Genomic DNA, 25,972 nt, shown 5'->3' on the forward strand with positions numbered 1-25,972 from the left:
GGCATGGTCAAGAGTCAGCATGGGCCAGAGATCATTCTGAACAGGTAGTTTAAGTGAAGTCACTGTGTCTTTAAAGGATGTGTTGTCTCAAAGTCAGACAATAGACCCTGGGAATCTTCAGTGTATCCATAAAGAAGGGATCATTTGAAATCCAAATCAAATACAAATACCATATTTCCCTCTTTTATAGGCACATATCCAGAGATTGTAAAATTATGACCCATATTCAGAGTTTTAAGAGGAAAAGAGCAAATTCTCCGAAAATATTCCATAGAAAAATATGCAGGATTGACACAAATGTATACTAAAGTTGTTCCCCTAATGACAAAGATCTCAGTTGAAGCCCAGGCGTTTGGGTAAAATCATTCCAATGCATAAGAGTGTGATCAATTATCAAAAGGGTCAGTGATCCACACAGGCTTCTCTGACTGGAATTGCCAAAACATTCCAGTTTCTGTAGCCAAAGGCAGCAGCCAGCATCAGGATTAGTTACCTTGGCTCCCCCAGTTTCACCATGGATGATTATATGACAGATGGGTCAATCTGCCTTTGGTGTAAAACTGTAGGGTTGATTTATTTTTCATCACAAGTTTATGGTGAAAAACCATAACTATTGCTACTGTTCCTCATGAATCCCAAAGTTAAGAATGTCAGCCTTGCCTTGAAAAAATATTTGTGCTGAAGTAACACAAATTTCCTTCTTTCCCTTATGTCTTTGTGCCTCCTTATCTCCCTGTAACAAAAAATCAGTTGTTATTTTTGAGTCTAAGATGTGATTCTTTCAGCTTGTATAAAACAGGTCTGTCTAAATTAAAACAATTTATGTTTTTTTTCACCCATTGACATGGAATCACAGAAAATCCAGTATTACCTTTACAGCCGTTCAGGTTCTCATGTGCGTTTTGGTCGGGCTGTGAAGACGCCCAGTTACCACCAGTCAGCAACTCTGTGACAAGATTCTGTCTGCAAGAGAAACTGAATATAAAATCGAGTCCAGCCTGTGACCCACCATCACCTTGTCAACGAGATCATGGCACCAAATGCCATGTCCAGTCCTTTCTTGAACACTTATAGAGATGGTGACTCCACCACCTCCCTGAGACATCCATCCCAAGCAACTGACAACTCTTTCAATGAAGAAATTCTTCCTGAAATTTACAAAACAGTAGAAATTAACCCTCCTTGACATTGTATTCAGCTGTTCATGCAGCAATTTTGTTTTTGAGACCACAGTTTTGAGATGGAAGATTCTGATGCCCAAATTGGGAGCTCAAGGTATGTCATTAATGGAAAGACATCAACCAACTGTGAGTCTTACCCCACATCGCAGTCAAAACCCAAACCACCAGGCAGTCATGTAAACATGTCATGAGTTCACATGGAATGATTCCTACCTTTCTGCTCTCATGTCGTAGACAAACTAGAACTTCTCTCTCCAACTGGAGAATGAAATCCTCTACTTAGTACCTGATGGTAATTAGGTGTTAAAAATTTATGTGATTTCAATGAAAGGAAGGGAAAATTCACAGAGAAACCCATATTTTCTTAATGTGTGGATAACATGACTCAAGAATTTTATTGGCCATGAATTGCTGAAAGATATATTTAAGGGAGTACTATTGAAGGAAGCATCTTCTATCTATTTATCTGTCTATCTATCTATCTATCTATCTATCTATCTATCTATCTTCTATCATCTTCTATCTTCTATTCTCACCAAGGAACCTGCATTGGGAACAGTTTTTAGGTACAGTTATAGAGATATATGAAGATGGAGATGCTTGGTCAGTCTCTATAAAAATTTCTCTTTCCTCCTGATCTGAGCCTAATAGCTCCCGCTCACTCAGTATCTCACTCAGTCTCCAAAGCTGAGTGATATGTGACAACACCATGAAGTATACAAATCATATTAATACCTTTCTGACAATGTCTGGAGTTATGACCCTTGTAACTATTTGAATTAGACCAATGTAGAACATGTCAGTCTAATGTTGTCTCTACTTGCTGGTGGCCATTGTGGAAAAAAATCATTACACTGTAAAAATGACATGCATTTAGACCTGTCTGTATGACTGCTAATGCCAATCTTGCCTTATTTTGTAGTATGTGTCATCTGTGGGTTGAATCATGGATTTTTGGGGCAGGGACTAGGAATCAGTGATTTATTGGTTTTGCAGTTTTTTTTCTGAGTCAGAATATGACTCAAATGCTTCAAAATTATTGGAAATGCATTCCAGATAGAATTAATCTAATGTAATGCTGATGTCTGAAATGTAAAACTCTATCTCTGAGCTACACACCCTGGACTCCTTTTGTGGTCAGTGGAGAGGAATGGGTATCTTGAGGCTGTGACTGATGTCACCAAAAGCAAAAGGTTCAAGTAGGTCAAACAAATGAAGCCTGAATGTGTCTGTTTCCTTCAAGGGCAGATGCAGATGTCTCCACCAGAGAAGTCTAATGTAACCCTCAAGTGCTGGTCCATCCTTCCACAATTCATAAGTACAAGCCATGTTAGTACAGTCTAACTCACAGTCAGATTATTTCGTCTGAGTTCCTCTAAGATCATAAGAACACCAGAGAAACCTGACTGAACCTCACCAACTCTCCCAGCAAGTTGTCTCCCATAGCTGGCAAAAATCAGATGCTCAGGGAAGACCCATAAAACCAGGGCAACATATTATATTTTCTTCAACTTCCTTCCCAGCCTCTAAACCATCTGTAGCTTCAGAGCGCCCTAAGCCAGACATGCTTCTGATGTGTTCAGTGATTTATGAATGCATCCCATTTTCCTGAAAACCAGTTTTTAGGACTAAACCATGCACAGTGACTTTCTGGAAGAAGGCTCTAATTTCAGTCCATTGGAAAGGCATTTAGGGTCTTTGGAATGTGACACTGCATGTTTTATCTGTTAAAAACGGATTTTACTTTCAGAATTCCTTTGTCATGATTGCAAGTGTTCCTCCATTTTCTTCCATTTTCTTCTTGAAATTCTGGCATTTATTCACAGCTGAATGATAGAAACACAGAATGGTTTGTGTTGAAAGGGATCTTAAAGATCATTTTGTTCCACCTCCCTGCCATGAGCACGGACACCTTCCACTATCCCAGGCTGCTCCATGTCCCATGTAACCTGGCCTTGGAACTTCCAGGGATCCAGGGGCAACCACAGCTTCTCTGGGCAACCTGTGTCAGTGCCAATTGGACTTTAAAACTCAGTAAAGGATGAAAAGTTAAAGAATGATGAACAGCTAGGCCTAGGTATGTGGAAATTTTTAGGAGGCTATTCCAAGGTAAAAGGGGAAGTAATAAACTAAATAGGTGAAAGCTGAGTCACTCTGAGTGGGTGAAAGGCTGAGAACAAGATCTACCTAACCCCATTGCAGACCTTGGCAATAGAGTTAGAGACAATGAATTGATCATGAAATTGTCTAGAGAATAACTTCTAAGAGAAATATAAAAATAACTTGTGTAGAAGATAGGGAAGATATAGAAAGAGAGAGATAGATATTTTTGAAGGCAGGTTCAGAAAGATTGATGCTCATGAAGTAAAACTTGCTTTTTTTTTGGTGATGGGTTCAGTTATGAAGAGAGAAATATAGTGCAGTCAAGTCATGATCAAGAGGAAAAAAATCATATTAAAAAAGTAAAATGTTTGTGAAGGCCTTGTAAAGGTAAAATGGAAAAAAAGGATGAACAAATGAATATAGTTATTATTGGCTGGGTGATAATTTTGAGGCTTTCCCTTCTCTGGTTTTTTTATGTCTTTATTTCTCCTGTTAAGACCCCTTTTCCCACCTGTTCTGCAAGACTTCTATGACTTTGTGCCTCTTTCCTGTCTTTTCTTTGAGCTAATTGAATTCTCTGCATCTTCTCTATCTCTGCTAATTTCCAAATCTCTTGCTGCACCTTTCAAACACCAGACCTGTCAGTCACAGCCTGACTACCACATTTCAGAGCCATGAGCAAAACCTAACCCAAAAAGTGATTTGAAACCCCCATTTCATACCAATGTCTCTTGCACAGACTGGTTTGGAAAGCTTTGTTCCATCTGTTGTTCCTCTGTTATTTTCTCTGTTTGAATTTCATTATCTATGGTTAACATAAAAAAGTATTGAAATCCCTCATGAAAGCTTTTACTTAAGGATAATTCTGCCTTCAATAAATATTGACAATGATTTTGTGTATTTTCAAGAATCCCACAGAATTTAATACAAAATTATATCTAAGTTACAGAGAGTAACAGGATTTTTTCATCCATAAAATAAGAGAATAGTTTCTCTGTAAGAAATGTAAATTCTCTAGAATCCTACCAATTTTTGCAGCCTAATTTTAGTCTTTTTTTGAATAGTTAGAGTGCTTTCACATAACATTAGACTATGTGGCAGCAGATTTCCATTATTAATGACATACTGCGACAGTGAATAGCTACAAGCAATTATTGGGAGATTGACAATGGGCAATGAAAATAAATTAGCTAATTCAAGCTACACAGCAAATACTTTCACATAACCAGCAGCATCTTCAAAACCAGGGTAGATGATCTGCAAACAGTTCAAAATTCTCCACAAATACTGTTTACAGCAGACAATGTGTTGACAATCAGACAAGACTGAGATTAAATAGGGTCTGGCCCTATTTGTTATTTTTGTTTGCCAAACATTCCTTTTATAAAATACACTATATTTGGGTTTATTTTGTTGTTCACACATCTCACATGAGTATCACTTTTTAATTAGCAACACTAATGAGGGCATATGACTCAAAAATCATATTAAAATCTTTGCTGTTTAAACAGCCCAGATTTACAAATATCTCAGCAAAACGACCATGTCATTTGATATCAAAACACCCTCATCACCTTCTCTAAACCCTCTTGTCCTGAAAGAAAATGTATTTCAGCATCATATATATGAAATAACAAATAAAGCAATGTATTCAGTAGGAAAAAAAAGCCCCCAAAATCCCAACTCTATATATATGGAAATACTTTTTATTCTAATTTATATTAGGGGAACTAATGATACAGCAGTTGGGTTGGATATATAATGGCTTACACTATTCCCTTCTTACAGAAATTTCCAGTGATCCCTGCTGGCAAAGATTTGGTGTGGTCTGTTCCCACGAAGGAAATAGTACTTCCCATACATATGTATAGAGGAGCCCCTATAGAATATTTTGATTTAATCCAATCTTATGCCCACAAAAATAGACATGAAACTTCCTAACCACTCCTGTTGAAGAACAGTATTTAATGAAAATCAAACCACTAACACAAATTTTAGACTTGTCACACATTTCTGGTCTCAGAAGTGCTGTTTACTGCCAGTTGTGTAAAGAGAACAAAATCACTCAAGGAAAACAAGGGATGATGTTGATCTTGCTGCTCTAGGTTGAGACCAGACAGGAATTTGATATATGTAGCACTGTCAAAGTGAGGGGATTTATATTGCTGCAGTGCTTAAATGGTTTTTAATTTTAAAAAGTAATGTAGTCACACCTCTTCAGAGAACAGAATATTGACTCCCTCTATATATTGTATATATATACATATGCAATGCAATTTATTCACTGAAATAGTGGTTCAGCATTGAAACAGGCTCCCCAGAGAAGTGCTGGAGTCAATGTTCGCAGAAGTGTTAGAAAAATGGAGAGCCATGGCATTTTGTCACATGGTTTCGTGACCATGGTGATACTGGGCCCTGATGGACTTGATGAATTTGAAGGTCTTTTCCAGCCTCAATGATTCTGTGATTCTGTATTGGCTGGACAGGGTAGTTGTTTTCTCTCCATCTCCAAACATTCCACTTTGCAACAGAATAAAGGAATTAATTCTGCTATGCTCTTTTTTTTTTTTGAGATAAACCTGGAAGTCATTGGCAAAAAATAGGTCAGGGCTCTGGAGTCCTTCACCCTGACAATGTTTGCTGCAGAGAGAGCAGGACAAAAGAAGCATCAGAAATAAAGAAATGCAACCTGTAGTGTGGCGGTGGGCTGAGGAAAGCATTTCAATGCTTTTCTAAGCTTTGCCTACACAATCTTAGGTTTATATTTGAGCTGAGGGAGACACTTCATAATACACGGCAGTTCCAGGGGTGCAGTGAAGAGGACAGTGAAGAAGACACTGTCAGTGTTTTGTCTGTTTAGTAGTAATCTTAAAGATACTCCCAGGAAGCTCCTCCTCTTCCTCTTCATCCCCCTTGGCTTACACCCCCATGGCTCCCATTCCATGGTCCTTTGTTCCAGCACTAAGCAAGAAAATATTTGATCTTTAGCTCAGTCAGTGCTCTAGAAAGCAGATCAGAGCACCATATTTCAATGCTTTGGTTCTTTCAGTTTCTTAGATCTTGCTCAGGCACTGCTTCATCTCCTGCTTTTTGCATCTCTTGCTCATTTATTTTGCAAACTCCTGGAAGCAAGGACAGCTTCTTGTTGGCTGTGCATGGAGTGTGTGGACCACTGGAGGCTCTGAACAAGAGAGTGTCAGAGAAAACAAAAGCAACCAGACAATTGACTGTTCAATTAAAGTAACAGAACTGCCTTGAAAATGGGAATTTTTAAACAAACACAGCTAAAAATGGACTTTATTGCAGTGTTTTTAACAGGTGCTTCTTTAATTTCTTGGATTAAGTCTTCATGAAAATGAAACATTTTTGTGAAATAATAAACAAAAGTTGACAAAAAAATAGAAAAAAGAGATGCTTTAATTTTTAAAATTAAAACACTTTTCAGAAATCCAAATACATTTAACAAAAACTAGAAAAAATCCTTTAATTTAGTAAATCAAAACCAAAACATATATTTTAAAAATCCATAAAATATTAGGGCTTGAAATACACAATGTGATGAAGTAGAACAGCATTCTAGATGAAATGTGTGTACTTTGACTTTCGTGATAGACAATTATAGAATCTCATGATGGTTTGGTTTAGAAGGGGCCTCAAAATTCATCTCATTCTAACCTCCCTGCTGGGGATACCCTACCACACCAGGTTGCTCAAAGCTCCATCCAGCCTGGCCTTGAACACTTAATGTAATGTGAAAGTCTTCAGAAATACCTTTTTTAGACCCTGTTATCAGACTTTGTTTTCCCCCATTTACCTCAGTCAGGGTAACGAATTCCACAATTGAGGATCTCTGAGAAAACTGCTCTCTGAGAATATCTCTCAAATGAAGAGTTGTTGACCTTAGAAGTTCCTTGCCAGGGTTTTATTGAGGTGTGTGGAGTTTGATGGTTCCATCTCATGGCTGGAAGCTCTGGGCAGGATTGGAATGGATGTTTCACAACATCATTGTGAAGTTTGTGAGTCACCCTCACCACCAGCATTAGCACAGCCCAGGCTGGTATTTAGCATTCTTTTTGGAGCCATGAGCAATTTGCGCAGCATCTTCAGTGAGTCAACAGAAATTCTGTGTCTGAAATAAAAAGGAACTAAGACTGGAGTCCAGTTTTTAGCGTGTAAAACTGAAAACACTTCAGCAAATAATTTCTGCTTAAACACATGAGTAATTCTTTCTAAAAGATCACTCCTCTGCTTTACTCCAACATGAGCTTAAATTACAAAATTAGGACCAAAAGCCATAATTATTTTTTCTCTGTGTAGACCTGTAATTATTTTTCTGTATCACACAGATGACAGATGTGCTTTATATAACAACAAGAACAACAACAACAACAACAACAATAATAATAATACAATAACAACAAAAATTAGTAATATTGTGAAAGCCACTTTGCTGTTTTTCCTTTAATGTGAAATATTTTATAGATGGACTACATAAATTCTTACTAAGACATAATGTTTATTTTGGAAATGAAAATTCAACATTATTTTACATGCCAAATATACAATAATTTATATTACACTTCTTACACACATTGTGACCATGTTTCCAAGGCCCTGTCTTAATCTTCATTTTTCTTTTCAACAAGGAAGAAGACACTGGATGCAAAAAGCAATAATATAAACCCAAGCAACAATGTGAGTCAACACAAACTGATTATTTGCACACATTTTCCCGAATCCTAATTGCTTTCAGTGTTCTCAAAAAACCCATTAGATGGAGAAATAACAACTTTCATCATACAGTAAAAGGCAATTACCCCAACTTGGAAAAGATACCTTGGGAATCTTCATATCAAGCTTGATTTACCCTGATGTTCTGCAAACATGTGTACCAATCACAACAGTTTTGACTCAACTCCAACACAAAATAGAGTTCCCAGAAGTTCATTGGAGGTAAAGCTAAATTCTCACAGTGGTCCCTTCTGGTCTTTAATCTATTAATCATGGTCTTCTTAGATTAAAGCACCAAAATTGCCTACACACCCCATCTTCTGATTTCCTCCCACTCACTTTTCTATAGCCTTTCTTGTTCTATATTTAAACTCCATGTCCCTTTCCAGCCCTAACATATGCACTGCATTCTTCCTCCCTTATCTGAATGTGCTTGGGGTATTGGAGAGCCTGGACATACCAGAAGAATATTTCTGAACAAAATAAATTTCTAACTGTCACCTTAAGCACAAGAAATCATGTCCTTTATTACTGAATAAGCAAAGTCTGAAAAGCCAGTCCAGGTTTATTCAGTGGAGTCATTCAAGTGGAGCCAGTGCAAAAAAAACCCATCTAGGATCAGAACTCCCAAATAACTGGGAAAACTGTTCCACTATTTTACTTGGAACAACCATGGCAGTAGTTACTATTGCTCCCAGAAGCAAAAAATGCTTCTTAAGAGATTTGTTAACCCATGAATCCTGATACCTCCTTTTGCAGGAACAGCTATATAAGGAATTAAAAAGCTGTTTTTGCTCTGCCGTGCTGGTCAGAGACAATCAGCTTTATGGGCATCATAACCTGCAGGAATGATAAATTATATTTATCTTTCAGAGAGGCAAAGAAGGAGGAGGATGTATAGGAATTACTGGTTCAACTACACCACTTTTAGTTTATCTGTCTATAGAGTCCTTTTATCTGTCAATAGAGTCCTTGTCTGCTTTGCCTGTATCAAAAACCATCTCTATGAGCACATCAAAAACATGTGTGGGCATTGTCCTATTAAAATCAAGAGAACTTGCTGCAGATTGCAGCTGGAACTTGTTTGCATTCACACTGAACACACCAGGTAGAAATATAGACCAGACAGGAATGCAATCCCAGGAATATCCTGTGATGTCAAGATGCATCTCAGCCCTGGCACAACTCCTGCAAACTGGCCAAAAAATTTGTTTGTGTCTATTTTATTGAAGCCTCACTGGATTTGATGTATCACATTGCATGTAATTAATTTGCCTACTGTGGCTTTGGAACAGTGTAGAAACCATGCTCTGACTGAATGTCTGGCATTGGAACTTGAAAAAAATTGCCCAAAATTATTTTTCTCCCAAATAAAATTTCCAAACGGAACAAGAAAACATATTAGGAAAAAGTACAGTCCAAAGCAAGATTTTGAATGACTTGGGGAATGCATGATGTCCCTAATTTATTGTTATTAGATAATTTTGAAAACTGTTGCCTTCCTTCCTTCCTTGGCAGAGGGGAAAGAACCACAAAGTGTGGTCTTGCAAATTTGGGTTTATATATGTATGCATATATTGGCTTTATGTCTTTATATAGTATAATCAACTTTCACAAAGCTTTCAAAAATCATACATCTTCAGTCACCAGTAACCTCATTTAATTCTGGGTCTTTAATAGGTGTTTTTTAAGACCAAGCTAGACATCTACATTGCTTTTGCAAGCTTTGAGAAACCCATGGCCTCCAGAAATCACTGTGACTACAGAGTGACTTGGAATTCACTCTTCTCACTGAAATAGGCCCTTGGTGACTCATTCAGCCCTGGGAGTGTTTAATGTGGAGTTAATTTCACTATGCTTTGATCAGCCCTGCATGTTGCAGTTTTGCTCGTGCTATGGAATTTTGTACTCAGAGCACACATGTGCATTGGAGGAGGACTCATAGGGCACAGGGAAATGGAGAAGAACTCCAACCTTTACAGACTCCCAGATTAATTAGAAAGTTGGGGTTTTTCCCTAAATCTACTGACTACATCCTTCAACCAAAAATGTAGCTTAATGATATTTTATAACTATTGTACAAACTGCTGAGTAACTCAAAACAGATTTATGCAGGCAGCTGTTATCCCCAAGCATATTTGTGTGTGTATATATATTATTTACATTATATTTTTCTTTTTATTCTTTCTATATTTAGAATGGGCTACCTGCAGACTAAGGAAAGCATGCTTCTAATGCATGTGGAAAGTAGTTAACATGCCTGGGATTATCACAAGGGACGCAAAATTATCATAACTTTTCGTCTTTTTAAACATTTCTAGTTTTTCAAGACAATTTTTAAGAAATGTTGAGCATGAGGCCACTTGTGTAACACCATTGATACAGTTTATTTCTTGTCCGTGTAGGAAACAATAAAGTAATTTAAATAACTCCAAATGTATGTTGTCCTGGATGCAAACAAGAGTGATCATTATGAGGGACCACGACAGAAGCCTCATCCCTGCAGGTTTGGGGGAGGATGATCCATGGGTTCCAGAGAAGTCACTTCCACAGTCACCCTCAGTGAGAGCTGATGGCACCCTGGTTACCTGCTCTGCTTTGCAGAGCTCTCTAAAGAGCAAAGTGAAGCAGGTTCTGAAGGTGAACAGGAGATTTAATTTACTATTGTGAGAGGAAGGGGAAAAAAAGACACCTTACTGGTTTCAAAAAGAGCTTTTCCACCTGTTAGATACTACATGTAACTGGATGTTTTCATAGTACCTCTGGGAGGGAAGAAAGATGGGAGAACTGAAGTCTCCTTTTCATGAATCACACTCCTGGTTAGAAATTGATGAAATTATAACAACAACTTTTTAATTCCTCTTGTTTTTCTGCCCACAAAGCCCCATTACTGTTGGATGTCTTTGACTCCAGTTAGTCCTGCAGACCCAATGCACTTCTGGGACTGTGGGCTGGCCCCTGTGTCCTGAGCTCCACTGTCAGCCAGCAATGACCCAGTTTCCAGTGGAGTTAGTGGCAAGCTGCCCACTGACTCCAGTCAGCAAGTGCAGCTTCAGAAACCATGTCACTTCTGATGAGGTGTGGGATGGAAAGAGCAGGGGTTGACTTTTGGGTCCTAACGTTGAGCATGTGGGGTTGACAGCTGGAAAAATGATCTGCCTTTACCTCCAGGTGTGTTATCAGCTACCTGCCTGTCTCTATATATTTCTTCTGGAGCAGATTCGGAGAAGTTGCTCACTACACAAGACTGAACAGCTTATGAAATATTTTGTTTATATGTCATTTCAAGGATATTTTTGGATGTGTTCAAGGTCAGGTGGGTTGGGACTTTGACTAACCTGTTCTAGTACAAGATATCCCTTCCTTTGGCAAAGCCATTGGAACTAGATGATTTTTAAAGTTCCTTTCAACACAAACCATTCTGTGATCTGAATAGTAATAGTAACCATAAAATAAAAATAGTAACCATATTTTATCTTTGTCAAGGACATTGGTCTTAAACTTATTTTAAGCCTTCAGAAAATGTATCTTATTTTGTGTCTTTTCTCAGACAGAAGAATATAAATCTAATTTGTAGAACTTGAGGTGTATTTTCACAGCTTAATAAATTAATCAATATGTAGAAACAAGCCCCACATTTGATCAGGACTTCCTGCAAAAATTGTTATCAAAATTGCATGACTCATCAGGTTGTTCCTTGTTAATTATTAGCTAATTCAACAGTAAAATAAGATAAAGGTTTTCTATAAGATACACTGTCATATTGGCAATGGAACAGAACAATTTCAGATAAACTGAAGATATAATATTTTACAGTGAATTATTAAGAAAAAGACATAAAAAATTGAGCAAAACACAACTCCTGAGAACTTAACATGCAAGTGGCCAAAGAAGAAAAACCAAGGAGAAAGTGATGTTTGACCATTGCAAGTGGCTGATTTTTGTCATAGAGAGTAGTTCAGGATGAATCTGAACAGTTCCAAAACTCTTCTTGTCAGAGAGTCTTGGAAGTCCAAACTTAGTTCTCTCAAGGAATGCATATCCTGGTTTAGACACTGACTTTGGAAACAAGGAAAAAGAGATGGGATAGACCATTCTTCTTGAAGCCTAGGGGAGTTTAAATGGAAATATTTTTTAGTGTCAGCTCTGAGTTGATTTTTTTTATTTCCAGATGTCTGATGGATGAATGGCCAAGGACTAACCAGGCAGAATCCAGAAGCCCCACAAAGCTACCCAAATAAAAATGTCATTTTATAAAAATGGAACCACAGTAGGCTCCAAAATGAAGTTTATGGTTTATGTATTTTATTCTAGTTATATACTGGCTCATTCCTGTGTATACTGAGCATTTTCAGTGGAGCATTCAGACACCCCAAGTGGTCACACTGAACTTCACATTCATTCAGTTTGGTGTGTTCCATTTGTCCCTAAATTTTCCCAAGTCTCTATTTTTTTTTTCCATCACTTTCTTTGAAAGTGTGTGTGCATTTACCAAGACAACCCAAGTGACTTATCCAAAGTGGTTCTGATTCAGTACTGGTCAGTTTGACCTGGCAACAGCTGCCTTTACACTGTCCCTAGAAAAGTTGGATGCCTCATCCCTGGAAGTGTTTAAGACCAGGTTGGATGGGGCTTGGCACAACCTGGGATAGTGGAAGGTGTCCCTGCCCACGGCAGGGATTGGAACGAGATGATATTTAAAATCCCTTCCAACCCAAACCATTCTGTGACTCTGAAAGTTTTTGAGAGGACAACTGTGGTGTAAAGCAGAGGAAAGCAAAGTAACTTGATATTCTCTGGGCTTTATAGAGAAAAAACATTTATATTTATGTCTCTGTGTGTGCATATAAACAAATCCTCAGGGGAGAGCACACAAAGGCTAATTTTGGCCTGAAGAGGTGGATAACTTAGCTGACCTCTAGTCAGGAAAACGAGGGAGAGAGACACTTGCTTCTTCAGGGAATGATTAAGGAAAGCCCTTTCCAGAATTTATTTATTTCCTGGCAGAACAGAGCCAAGTGCTGTAGGCTACCATCAGCCTTTGGTGCCACCACCCTTAGAGTTTTTGCTGCTAGCCTAAGAACTGAGATAACTGGACCTTTCACAGGATGGACTTTTACTTGGAAAGTGTAAGTCATAACTAATTAAACCTTTGGTCATGTGAAAATTTACATGCACCATTAAAACCAATGAAATTACTCACAGTGCATCACATCAGGGTCCTGCTTGCCATCTTATTTATTCCTAGTTGGGAAAACGTTTCTATATAAGCTTAGCTTCAAGCACAACAGAGAGCAGATTTAGTTTATAACTAAGTTATAGATAACAGGATGATTTGTTAATAACAAAAATACACTCTAGGAAAATAACTTTGTCAACACACCTTGCTTTGGGAATGGTTTTTTCAGGTCCAAGAGAGGATTTCTGTTGATTCAGCCCAGATGTTGGAATTTTTCTTCCCATGTTCCAACTAAATGATCCTTAGTTGACCTAAGGCTTGATGTTTCCTTCTGGAAACTGAAAAAGTCTTCAATTACTTCAAAAGGAAAAGGAAGCAGATTTGATTATACAGCATCTTAGTGAGGAATACATTCAGATTTACATTTTTTATTAAAGTATCAACACTCTTATTGCTACAAGCTTGAGAAGGATGTTTTTGGAAAGACACCCTACATAAAAGTACATTTTCAGGTCTTCACTAGGAAAACACTGTGTTCCCCATTTTGTATTCTCTCTGGCACCTACTATTTGGTAATTTTCCATTAACTTTGAAGCACTGTTCAAGCACATATTTCTTGTCAGTAAATTAATAAACACATTTATAATTTATCTATATGCAAATTCAAATTAGTACTAACTGGTTTTACAGTCAAGAACCACATATTTATTGTGAGTTATCCTATTAAATCAAATTTTCATGCCACATTTTGATATGAAGACATATATCAGAAGTACCAGTTCTAATAGGAAGTAGGTAACTTAAAAAATTCTCATCTTTTTCATAAGATGAGAAAATAGCTTCCAAGTACGTTCATTAAAATGACACTGTTGCCTCAAAAAGGGTAACTTGCTGTCAGTAACACTGAGGAATCTGTTGTGTGTTTAATAGAGAAAGAAGTTAATCTGTCTTTTAAAAATAAATCACAAATGGATGAAATTATTATTAAGCAGCAATGTTATCTGAAAAGTTTTTTTTCATTTTATTTTTCCAGTGTAATGGAAAAAGAAAAAACAATACTGGCAGCTTATTTGTATGATTCTTCATGATCTCTTTAAACTGCAGCAGTGCATTTAAAAAATTTTAATTCAAATAATGTGTTTTGTTGTTTTAAGTACTCAGTCTTTGATAGAAATGGACAGAGAGGAACAGAGGTTTGGTTGGAATAACCTCTAGCTTGGTTTTTTTTTTAGCTTGGCAATTAAATATAATATTTCATATAGAACATTCAGCTTCCTGCACTATGGTCAACAATATCTCTAATTCCATTTTATAAAGGAATGAAGAAGAACATTATTATCATAAGCAAGACAATAATTCACCACAGCCTGGTAACTTTCCATAGCATGTAACTTTTGTTCAAAAAATTAGAGGAAAACAAGAGTATTCCTAGTGAAGTGCCTTATTTTTATTTATTTATTTACTTTCAAAGGACAATGCCTTATAGTTAGCTGACAAGAATGCACACCTCAAAGTAAATTGACATGCACAGGAAGTGCCACCTGAACATGAGGAAGAACTTCTTTCCTGTGCAGTGACTGAGCACTGAACTGATTGTCCAGGGAGGCTGTGGAGTCTCATCACTGGAGATATTTCAGACCCCTCTGCATACACTCTTATGCATCCCAGTGCTCTGGGATGACCCTGTTGAGCAGGGAGGTTGGACAAGATGAAAGATCCACTCTGGTCCCTTCCAGCATTAGCCATTCTGCCATTTGGTCATTCTGTGACACGTAAAGTTTTCATAATCATTAGTCATACAATCCCCAAGGAAACAATTTTCCCTCAAAAAAATCTGACCCAGGACCAAACTGCAAACTTTGGTCCTCAGTTGTGATCCTTTGATGAGTATAATAAGAAAAGGCCAATTGACAAGGCAGAAATGGTATCAAATGGAACTCTTAGAGTATTCAGCCTCAGAGCTGTTCCCCTTCTTGCTCTCAGCCTTTCCAGACCCACTAAAGTAGTTCCTATTAAGGATTTTTCCTGTAAAAGCCACAGGGAGTGTTTTCTGCCCCATGCCTCTCTTCCATCTCAATCACCCTTCTTTACTGACATCTTTAAGTGTTCTCCAGAGACAGATGAAGTTTAGTTTGGAGATCTCAGTAAAATGAGCCTCCACTTTTTAGATTTGTAAATAAGTGAGAGAACTTGGATGTTTTTCTGTCTAATTGCTGAGCTACTCAAAATGAAGACCCAGTGAGAATCAAATAAAAATGAAGGTAGGAATTCCCCAGGGAGCAGCCATGAAAGAGAGATTTAGGCAACATTGGATGCGGATTGAGGGAACCAAAAGGATGATAGGTGTGGGTTTCAGAAGGTCTGAAATGTATTGAGTTCCTCCAAAGAAGCATAGAGAAGGACAACAGAGTTGGGGAAGTGTCTGGAGCACAAGTCTGATGAGAAGCAGCTCAGGAATTTAATCCAGTTTAATCTGGAGAAAATGAGGATCAATGAGGGAAACTTGTCCATTTCTACAGCTTCCTGACCAGAGATTGTAGCCAGGTGGGGACCTGTAACAAGTGGAAATGGTCTCAAGTTGCACCAGGGAAGGTTTGGACTGGATATTAGGAAAAGCTTTTTCACTGGAAGTGTGACCAGACATTGAAATAGGTTTCCCAGGGAAGCAGTAGAGTCACCAGCCTGAAAGTGTTCCAAAAATGTGTAAATGTGGCATTTGGTGACATGATTTATTGGGGGGCTTGGCAGTGGTGGATTAATGGTTGGATTTGATGATCATGGAGTTCTTTTCCAAACCCAATTATTTTATGATTCTAAGTCCACCTTGGCTCTATTTTGACTGTAGCACGTGCTAGAGAATAAAGAAGGAAGGAGGAAGAAAAAATAAAGAGTGGGGATTTTACAAGTTCAAGAAAATAATTTTCAGCAGAAGAGTATCTTTGTAACGTCTCTGCAGTCAAACACTTTCTCAAGAGCAAACCCTGTTTTGGTGAGCAGTCTGCTTGAAATGTGGACCCCCTGAAACACTCAGATATCTGAATCTTGAGCAATCCCACAGCCTTGAGCTAAGACACTCCATATTTACCCTGATTAACCGTGATTATGCTCTGCCTCTACAAAAATAAGCAGACAGAAATCTGTTAGAGCATAAGGCTACAAATTCTGTGTTCATGTGCAATTCTGAGTGGATCATTAAGGTCGAGAGGCTGAAGCTGAATATACATGCACAGGTTTAAGGCTCTGGGCATCAACTGTTATTTATGCTTGTGTTTAGCACATAGACTAATGCTGCACTCGTGTCTCTGAACGTTAAAGCAGTGCATTGTAATATTGAGCTGATAAATCAGCCTGCAAATACAGCCTGAGAAATGTTTGTATTGCAAGGGACAACTCTGCTGGATTCTGTCCTGCAAATTGAGGTGTTTTATAAGACAAATGGTGCATATTTGTTGGACTTTGTAAATCAGCAGAGTTCTGTGGTGTTAACAGAACTACACCAATTTCCACTGGCCCAGAATCTGATAGATTCATAGAAAGGAATGAGTCTTCATTTACAGTTTCAGCTGGAAAAATTCATTACTTGGAAATCCTTAGGCTACATTTATTGAACAGAAATTATTGCCATAAGGGTGCTACTTTAATAACCATGTGCACAGCTCAGGAAAAAGCCTTTGCAGTTATTTTACTTTTCTACATTTTTTTGTTGTTCTGTTGAGTGTGTATTTGACCATATATTAGTTTAGTCCTAATTGAGATTATCTGTAGAAATTTAAGAGATTGGGATAAGGGTGGCTGTAAGCTTATGATTCATATTCCAATTTTGCAAAATGAGTAAAACAAAAAATATACATATAAAAGCTATGTCTTATTGCATTTTTAATGGAATTAAATGTTAAATATTACAATTATCATTGCTTTTAATGGAAATAGCTCCTATAAAAATAACAGAACTTGCATGCTTTCATTGCTTAGATATGTCCTTGTTAAATCTTAACATATTGTTTCCCATATTTGAAAAAAAAATTGTAAAATATGATAACGAGCTTAATTTTAACATAAAGCCTGAGGAGGGAAGACAGAACCCTGTGAAATAAAGCACTTTTAGAATCATTTGCTGGATGCCTCTGATGTAAGATATCACATAGGCTTCACTCTGAATACCTTGAAAAACCATTTTAGAAGGAAAATCAAATCAAATAAAATCTAATATAATAGCTGAAAATCTACAGTGAATCAGTAAATACAGTCCACCCAGATTGATAATACTTATTTTTAAATTTATTAGCAAAAGATATAATCTTTACAACTGGGTTAAGTGGGTTAACAGAATTGATAACTTTTTTCTTGCTTTTGTTTTGTTTCTTGTAGTTTCATTGTTTGTAGGATGTATGTTGCTTTGTGCATGAGAACAATGAAAGGTTAAAGTAAAACTTTAATTTTGCTTTTGGGAATAACACTGTAAAAAATCAGAAGTCCAGTTTTCTCTTTTAATCTATTTTCTTTTCATTCTATTTTTCTTTCTTTATGCATGTATATGCTTGATAGAGATGTATCTTAGATTCAGATTTATTCAGTTCTACTATAACACGGTTCTCTTAGAAAAAAGCATAGTAATAAAACAACCCCTCCAATCTGTTCTGCTTCAAGTGCATAAATAGAAGAAAAAAATGAGCTGATTTTATGTACATACCTATCTGCAACTTATTTTTTGTGAAACCATACCATGCTGTACCCTATAGAGGACTGGCTCTGTAAAAATGTTGCACACACAATCCTACAGTGCTGGACATATTTGGCAGTTTGCAAGCTGTCACACCACAGATAAATGGCACAAAATCCTACACCCCATCTTTGAAGATTTAGTTTTATTTAGATTACACAGTGAGAATAATTCTTGTGGGGAAATATCCAATGCTGGATACATGCCCTGCAATTTTTTCTATATAAAAATGCCACCTTCTATGTTTAAATGATTGGGTTAATATGCTAAATTATTGTTGTGATAACACTTGGAATTACTTTTAAAAACAATAAAAAATTGCTTTTTAAAAACTTGCTGCCTCCAGTCTCCTCAGTGTAATTCTGAACACAGCAACATCAGACCAGACTGGAGATTTCATGTTACTTTCTACATTTCAAGCCTTAATATTAAACACTTTTCCTTGCCTAGTATTAGTTTCATATGTTAATATCATTTTTTATTAACATAATACAAATATCACTTGCAGTACTACATCCTTCATTGCTAGCGGCTTTCATATCAAATGTCACAGCAAATTTTATTTTCACTAATAGATTACGACTTGTACATTGTATTAGTGAAAGTGAACATTATTACAGGATGACACTAAAATTAAAGAACATATTGTACAACAGCACTAACACTCTGCTAAATTCCCTACTCTTTCTGACCCACTCTCTATCCCATTCCACCCCACAAAATGCTATCAGAAGTTCTGTTAGGTATTTTAGTGTTTCTTTGGAGAAAACTTCACCTTTCAAGAACCTCGCTATATCCATTGTCAAAATATCACATTATACAATTCACTGGAAGTGAACTTATTGCTAAATACCCATTAGGTTCCCAGGAGATGCCTTACATTAATTGTTTAGTGAAAGCACCCTTAGGCTATCGCTGGGGAAGAACATTAAATGCATAAAAAGAGAAGTTGACAGAGATCCCTGTAGAACAAGATACATCTCCTGGCTTAAAACTTCTCCAGGAAGAATCCTGCGAGTCGCTGCTCAAAATGGTCATTTTGGGGTTATTTTTTCCTCATGCTCCTGCCAGCACAGATAGAATTAATCTGAAAGGAAAGTGCATGCTGCATCAGCAGAAAGTCTTTAAAAAGTGATTTTGAAAAGCCAAGCTGGGGGTGGTAAACAAGGAGGAAAAAAAAATAGGGCACTGTTGGGCATTGTTTTGAATATGAGGTGTCTGCCTGGCTTTTGGAGATAATAACAAGGAAAAAAGTTGGAGAGCAGAGAAAGTGCAGAACCAATGCCACAGATGAAAGGGAAACGAAGAAAAAAAGAAAGATGGTCAGGAGAGAGAAGAGGGGAAATGAAGAGAGAAAGGAGGAATGGGATGCTCGAATGAGCAATGATTTCAGAAAGGTTGTAGCTAAAATGTCAGCGAGCTGTTCACCAGCAAGAAGTCCAGTTCAGAAGGGAAGGGGAATGATTTTAGCAGCCAGGCACATCCTATTCTCCTGTCTGCTGTATCCTTCTTGTCACATCCCCTTAACACTGTTCTTTTTTCTAATATAAACAGCTGATGGATCTCCTGCTGATTACACATATAATATAATTTAATCTATTTTACTATACCTTGCATTGAAATCACCTCTGGAACAAACCTATACCACATTCTGAATTTTTTTTTACCTCAGAAAATTAGATTTTGGGGTTTGGTACTGCTGCCAAAGCACCACAAGAGGGGGCACTAGTTAAACAAGACACAAGAATGGAATTTTTACTTTTCCCAGATTTTTTTCTTTTGTCACTCATAAATACAGGGAAAAAAATCTCTTTCCCTCCTGCACTAGAGTATGATGCTATTATTATGTTGAGAAGATTTATTCCTATTGGGATAATTAATGGAAGAGTAGCTACCATAAAGATTTATTGTAAAAAGGCACACAGAAGGCTGACCATCATCAAAAGTAATTAGCAAAATAAAATTAAGTTTTTGTTCCCATTTCCCTTAAGAAAAACCTAAGAGGGAAGTCAGGTATTCTTTATTTTGGGCTGAGTTTTCACATTGGTTTATTACCTATGTTTGAAAACACAAGGCTCCTGGATATTGAGATGTGTCTCTGTTTTGAACTGCCAGCGCCTCACAGCCTAATCATTTGTGTTTGTAAAAAGGGTCACAAATTATGTGAATCCAAGTTTTACTTCTATTTAGCAATCATTTTGTGCCAGTGCAAACGCCTGCAAGGCTGTAGAAAAGGGTGTGTACTTGATATGTTATATTAGCTGCCTATCTGAGGGACTTGTATGTCTGTGTTAAAGCCATAAGCACCCCAGTCTGCTCAGGATTTTTCTCCAAACAGCCCAAGAAGGTAGGAAGCATTTTTATGTCTAATTTTGTATTTGGGGTGCTAAGGCAACCAAGGTCTAAAATCACAAAGAGCTTCAATTCCCCCTGAAATCACTGGAATTCAGGCAATCCCATATACGTAAGTACATAAATAAGAAAATAAGGTATTTTGCCCCAAACTACTGGGGAGATCAAGAAATGGAAATGAGAGATCCACAGTCCTAAACTGGAAGATGAAATTCTGTCCCTAAAAGTAAAATATCTGCCCCTAAGCTGCCTCTATTCTAATTGGTGCCAGCTTTGTCAAAGTGCAGCTCTCCAGTTTCATGACTGGGCTACAGCACTCTCACATTCCCAAATAATGGAAGCATTTAGTTGTTTTCTTCCTAATAGGAGTTATGAGGAGACTTAAACCCTATTTTTCCATCTCTTTCAAGATTCTATGACTTTTCTCCATTAAAGTTGTCCAATCTGGCTAAACACAGCACTTCAGACTTCATTACATCACAGTAAACTCCCTGGGGCATGTTCCCACAAGTCCACCCATGTTAAAGATTTGGGGTAAGTGAGGATAGCAGCTCAGGAAAGGGGGTGTTCCATTTTCAGGTATTGGACTTTGTCCACAGCCTGGCGAGCACAGAAATATTAAGCACCACTAACCAATTTCTATTTTGGTTTACTGTGGAAAACCAACAGGTTATGGAATGGAAAACCAACCCACATGATGTATCCCATCTCCAGCCATGCTGGGCACACTGATGAACCTTTTTTAGTGCCTGTACTGGGGAGTCTCATACATTTCTCATGACTGGATTAAAATAAGTTTGCAAAAATGGCAAGTATCTCTCAGAAAGAGGCACTAAGCTGACGAAAAAGAAAGTCAAGCTTAGATCATAATTTCATCTTAACATAGAACAGTTTGAGATTGTTTCACAGGCAGATTGAGTTGAATTTACTGCTCATTACAATGGAAAGGATTATTTTCCTTTCTCATTCACCTTGATCCAGGCTTATTGTACATCACACAGGGAGGACATCAGCCTGTTTGAAAGAGTCCAGAGGAGACCTCCAAACTGATAAGAAGGGCGGAGCAGCTCTGGCAATGAGGAAAGGCTGAGAGAATTGGGATTGTTCAGACTTGAAAAGAGAAGAATTTGACGTGGCCTAATTTTGGCTTTCCAGGACGTGAAGGGACCCCACAAGAATGATGGAGAGAGACCATTTACAAGGGCCTGAAGTGAAGGGACAGGGGGGAATGGATTCAAATTGAAAGACAGCAGGTTAGATTAAATGTTGGGAAGATATTCTTCCCTGTGAGGGTGGTGAGGCCCTGGCATAGGTTACCTATAGAAGCTATGACTGCTCCATCCCTGGAAGTGTCCAAGGCCAGGATGGACAGGGCTTGGAGCAAGCTGAGATAGTGGAAGATGTCCCTGCCCACAGCAGAGGGTGGGATTGGATGATTGTTAAGATCCCTTCCAATCCAAAGTGCTTTCTGTTTCTATGATTCTATAAAATATATCTTTGTTAGTCAATTGGAGCACACAATTTCTTACAAGTGTCCTTTGGAAAAGCACACGATGTTTCTATCTAGAATCATCAGAATCATCGGTTGGAATATGGAGTACAGCTCTTCTGGAATATGGAGTACAGCACAGGTTATCACCATTCCTGCCCTTCCAGTCAGTCCCATAAGCACCAGTTTGTATACTGGCATTTCTGGCATGAGGTGATTTGACAAATCAGTCGTCAAGGTGCTGTCAGCTGAAATTTCGAAAAGGACTTGATTCTATATCAGAAAAGGCTACTGGCATTTATCATAACAAGCTGCCTTGTCCAGTGGACAACATTTTTTAACACTGCCAGCAGCTGGGCAAACCAGGCAGCACCATTGAGTCAGATCCATAAGAAAATCCACTCGGGAGAGTTGGAAAATGGTGCAACAATTTGGTGTGAAAACCATCCCTGTGAAAAGGAGTGGATATGATCATGCAAAGAAAACTTTGGCATGGGTAAGAAAAAGAGTGTGTTACTATGATATTTGAGTAAAGACATTACTGGTGTAAAATGCAGTCTAGAGGTACAGCTTTTCTTGTGGCTGATATCCTGGATGATTTCCCGGAGTATAAAATACAGGAATCCCCATCAGAGCAAAAGTCCACTTAATTTGCTGTTCTGCCTCTGATAGGTTTCACAGGAACATATAGAGAAATGGACCATTGTCCTTGACATGTCTGTCAAGATTCTGGGATGTGTCTGGACTGGGGTGTTGAGAGACAAGTTATAATGATTCATCTATTGTACTTTTTTTTTCATTAATTCATCTGATCACTTTTCTAATCCACTCAGCATTTGGACTTCACAGCACACTGCAGTGAGGATTTCCAGTTTATGGCAAATGCAATGGGTTTTTCTTGTTTAAAACTCATTACCAGGGAATTTTGTTTCCTGCCATCTAGACATGCATGTTAGAAGAAACAATAAATATTTTCTGTTAACTTTCTCTACACCAGTCATAATTTTGTTTATCTTTGGCATGTGAGAGGGGACAGCTCAGAATGGGTTTACATTTATTCCTTCTCTCTTCTGTGGTATAAAGTGTTTGTCTCTGAATTCCAACATTCAACAGCCTGGACTAAAACAATCCCATCTGGCCTAGGCTGCTGTGTGGAGCTCCTGTGCAGATGGACACTGCAGCCTGAGAGATCCTATGGAATGGATACTGCTGGATCTGTAGAATTGGTCTCACTGCTTACACACAGTGGGAAGGTGCAAAAGACTCCCCTGTATAAAAGACACCCCAGATCCACTGGATTTCTGTAGCTCATTCAAATTGTGAACAGTTTGTGACTCCCAATTTGCATAACTGTGGCTGGAGAAGGAGTCACACTTCAGTCTCTGGGAAAACTCACGAGTTTGGAAACAGGAAGGAAAAGCAAAACTGCACCATGAGGAATCATTCTCACCTCCTAAAGCGGGGACAAGAAAATGCTTGAGGGTAGGAAATGTGGGGGAAAGGAAAGTTATGATGTTAAAGATGGTGACTGGAGTATTTCCATGTTAGTCACAATTCAGCTATGTCTGGGATAAATTTGGAAATCTGATGTCTGTGTGAGAAAAGTCACCTGAGAGTGTCTTTATAGTCTAGAGAAAGAAAGATGCTCTCCCAGGAGGGATCAGAGGAATCACACCTTAAAGGGTGTCTACTTCATCTATGGAAATTCTGGATTTACTCCCTGCTTCTCCTGGAGGAAATTTGTCCAACACCTCCCTGTTTGTCCCATCAAAAGCAGGGGAACCCCAGGTAGGGAGGAGGCAGGAGGAGGTGTGATAACATTTTGAGTATAATCCAGCCTGAGAGATGTGAGAATATCTACTGAAGCAAGATCCTCACATGAGACAGATGGAAGGCAGTTTGACTTATGTATCCCAAAACACATATAGGTACTAATTTGTTGATTTCCATCAAGATTGAGACACTTTGTGGCACCACAATTAGGCAGTGAGAAAAATTACTATAGAGTATTGGGAAAGTGGTCCAGTTAATTTAATCTTTTTTCCCCTAGGGATACAGGCACCTGAATTTCCTACACATCACCAGCAGAAACTCCTTCCTGCCATCTACTTTTCCTCTCTCTCTTCAGGTAAGAGCCTAACCCCAGCAGTAACCACTGTGTTTGTTCTTCTGGGAGATTGTTATCAGTTTTACACCAGAAAGAGTACTTAAATTCAATTTTTTTTTTGAGGAAACTAGGAAATGCAATTTCCTTGCTGTGATGTCTCATTTTCTTTTTTCCTCTTAATAAGTAATCTAATGATTGGTACTTTGTGCAGAGAAAAACCAGCCAGGATTCTATATCAGGAGAGGATCCTAAACAGCCTTCCCATCATTTCATGGGACTGCCCCAATCAGGAGAATTCTCAGAGGGGATCATCCACATTTCTCAAGTTTATTACTGAACACTTGAGAATGAAAATGTCCCCTAGCCCTAAGGTGCCCCAAAGCCTGACTCCTAGAAAGGGGACAGAAATGAGGTGATGGACCCTTCTTCCAGGAGTCTCCCATCACTGTGACCATGACATAATTTTTATTATATGTCATCTTTGTTCTGAGGACTAGAACTGTTGCCATTAGTATATACATATTTTTTAGAGAGAACAATCCTTACTCTATTAAACACTTATTCTAACTTAGGTAGGGGTAACTGAACTCCTAACAGGAGTACAGGTATTTTGGATTTTTTCCTAATGCACCACAAAAATCTTGATGACCATGGAGTTTGTGGACCTGTCTGGTGGTTTAATACTGACTTATCAGTAAATATAGAGCTTGGATAAGTGAGAGGTTCTTCTTCATCAGCCACTGTTCCAGCTGTACTATTTTGATCACCTCCACACCACACAGACCATCTGGCACTTCCTACTGCCAGGATACATTTCTACTTTAGGGTTAAAACATGTAAACGTAGAAGATTAAAAATGGACATTGTTCTGGCATTTGAAAGGGTGGGAGTTTATCACGTCAAGTCACATTATCTCAGTTTCCAGCCATGTAGTAAAAAATGTTTTTGACTCATTCCTCTCTGATAGAATTTCCTCCTCTGCAATGTGGAGAGCTCACAGCTTCACAATATTGTCTTGAACTAGTCCCATTGACGCACTTGTAATTTTTCTGAAGGTTTGTTTTTGTTTTTTTTTTTTTTTTTTTCAGAGAAAGACTGAAAATAAAAGGAACAGAAAAGAGCTCTACTCTAAATTTGCTTTAAGATTATGGTTTGATCACAAGCACAAGTTAAACCAGTCTAAGTCCATGCAACTAAGGGAGAATTTCCTTCAGTAACAATTCTGGAGCAACTACATTTCCTTACCCTGAATTGTCAGTTTTTTGGCTGAATGATCAGGTGAATCTGAAAGACAGTGGATGAAAGCTCTGGTTTTTTTAGAGCTCTTTTGCATTGAGAACTATGTTCTTGATATCCTGATTAAGATCTTTCTGGAGGTCTGTGATGTCATAGTGAGGACTTAAGAGCTGGTGACTAGGATGGGATTTTCCCATTGAAAACAGCCTCAGATTTTCCTAAATCCACTGTGAAAATAAACCCTTTGTCCAGGACAGTGAAGTTTGTTTTAGCTCCTAATAAGACTGAAAGAGACACTTCACTGGGATTTAACTAATGTGTATAGGCTCTCCAGGATTTAAACACTGAAGACTGATCTAGCAAAGAAAACAATAACACTTAGAGCCACATTTACAAGGAGCTTTGCAAAATATCCACTTGTTTTCATTGAAAAACCCCCTTGTTTACACTTTGGAGGACCCATTTTTCTAAAGTAATGCTTGTATTTGTGTGTGAACTAATCTTTCCTATTATTTTTTTTATTTTTACTAATTTGAATTAGTGTGTGAATAACCACTTAAAGTGATCCTGGGAGAACCGGACTGGCTGATACCACAGGGGTGAGACCAGTGTGCCCCATTCCCGTCTGGATGTGGCTTCTTTCATCCAGAAAAAAACATCATATTAGGCCTATCTACCAACAGTAGGTGCTTCTAGTTTCCATGGCCACAATTCCAGATCATGTTCTCCAAGAATGCCGGTCCCTTGGACAACAGGGTGAGGATTCAGCTCATCAAATTCAAGCAATTACAGCACAGAAATAATAATCTGTGGGGTTCATTATAGTGTCTCTGAGTAATGAGCGGAAAGAAATAAGCTCTCTGGGTTGTTACAG

The 25,972-nt window shown here is 38.1% G+C and overlaps 1 long non-coding RNA gene across 3 annotated transcripts; it reads right to left on the reverse strand.

Moving 5' to 3' along the window:
* Positions 1-627: 627 nt before the first annotated feature.
* Positions 628-25,226, reverse strand: LOC135297865 (uncharacterized). 3 transcript variants are annotated; one of them, XR_010359788.1, is made up of 4 exons: positions 25,108-25,226; positions 13,399-13,532; positions 872-963; positions 628-733 (listed from the first exon to the last, which is right to left on the reverse strand). It is a non-coding gene; the product is annotated as an uncharacterized LOC135297865 (long non-coding RNA). The 3 variants fall into 3 exon arrangements; XR_010359789.1 differs by lacking the exons at positions 13,399-13,532; positions 25,108-25,226 and adding an exon at positions 7,099-7,379; XR_010359787.1 differs by lacking the exons at positions 628-733; positions 872-963 and adding an exon at positions 8,748-8,855.
* Between the last annotated feature and the right edge of the window lie 746 nt (positions 25,227-25,972).

This window comes from Passer domesticus, chromosome 3 (genome assembly GCF_036417665.1).
Source record: "Passer domesticus isolate bPasDom1 chromosome 3, bPasDom1.hap1, whole genome shotgun sequence".
NCBI classification, from domain to species: domain Eukaryota; kingdom Metazoa; phylum Chordata; class Aves; order Passeriformes; family Passeridae; genus Passer; species Passer domesticus.